The sequence below is a fragment of the Microtus ochrogaster genome, unplaced genomic scaffold, assembly GCF_000317375.1.
Source record: "Microtus ochrogaster isolate Prairie Vole_2 unplaced genomic scaffold, MicOch1.0 UNK21, whole genome shotgun sequence".
Taxonomy (NCBI): Eukaryota; Metazoa; Chordata; class Mammalia; order Rodentia; family Cricetidae; genus Microtus; species Microtus ochrogaster.
Window position 1 is genome coordinate 751047 of NW_004949119.1, and position 1492 is coordinate 752538.

Here is a 1492-nt window from a genome sequence, read left to right on the forward strand (position 1 = left end):
GAAGCTGCCTCTTCACGAGAAAGACAAAAAAGGAAGAAACTCAGGAGGGAAGCAGAAGGAAGATCTACTTGCCTCAGTGCATGGGGGAGGGAGTGGGCAGGGTTGTCTCTTACAGGGACAAGACAGATCATGACATTCTCATCTCTTTTGTATAATAAAAAGGTGAGAGGTTAGGCACAACAGGTTAAAGAAATTGGGATGGCGGATTCTCAAGGTTGCTTCCTGCTTATTTGTGGGCATCATCTTTGGGGGGAACCTGAGAAGGGTGGGTGCTGGCCACAACCTGGGGTAAACCAGAGTATACCTTAGTAAACACGGCGGGACTTGGTCACCTGACCTGGCTCTCAGTTAAGATGGCAGTGAAGTCACCTGACCTCAGTTAAGATGGCAGTAAGTTCACCTGACCATAGTCAAAATAGCAGTGGCCACATGTTATATGGAAAAGCCACATTTTTTTTGAGCTGCAGGAGTTGTAAACACAATAACAAGAGAGACCTAGAGGCGTGATCTGCCCTGTTGCTGACCCACCATGCCACAAGCCACGGTGGGGAACAAAGGCTAGAACTGAAAGCAGTTGCCTCATGGATCCGGCTAATCTTGTCAGTTTCTGTGAGACCAGCAGTAGCAGTGGCAGGGATAGTTTGAGGAAAAGCGGAGCCAGTGGGACACTGGCAGAACATTCACAGGCGGGTGGCTGATAGTTTGAGGGTTTATACCATAGCTGGAAATGAAAACAGCAAACAAACCCAGCAGGGCCTACAGAAGGACGTCGCCTCTCTACAGGCAGGGTGTGGATGAAGCCTAAATGGCTCCAGGTCCAGGCGACTAGGAAGCCAGAGGCTAGAGGTCGCTTTGAACTGTCTCTCACAGCAGGGACCACTTACAAGCAATCTAAAAGAAAAGAAGAGAAAAGAAAAAAAGAAAGGAGAAAGAAAAATCCGAGGGACCTGGGCCCCAAATCTAAAGCACCACACAGCATGTGCAGTGCTAGCATGGGAAGACCAACCCGCTTAGTCCAGTCATGTCTTTAGCTATGGAAAGCAACCAGAGATGAATGTCAACGAAGGGCTCAGCCATAGCTGTGAAGGTTGTGGTTGGGGGCTGAAAGGGAAAAACTCACCACCGAAGCCACTGGTGCGTATAGAGGTTGGTGTTCAGGCAGATAGAATGCAGAGCTGTTGTAAAAGAAACCTGGTTCCTGAACCCAGGGTTCCAGGCATCCTCAGCTGGCCTGCTTGCAGGCTGGAGGGAATGTGGAAAGGGCCTGACTAAGTCACAAGCACAAAATGTTATGGTAAAAATAAAATACTGCAGGTCCCCCAGTGGCAGCCATGGGCAGCAGTGGGCAGCAGGCATGAGATCATGGCAGGGCACAAAGGCAGTCAGGTCCCAGGCAGGGAGCCAGGCAGCGGGTAAGAGACAGAGACCTATTAGGCATTTAGTGGGCTATAGATGGGAAAGGGAGAAGAGGAGAGAGAGAGAGAGAGAGAGA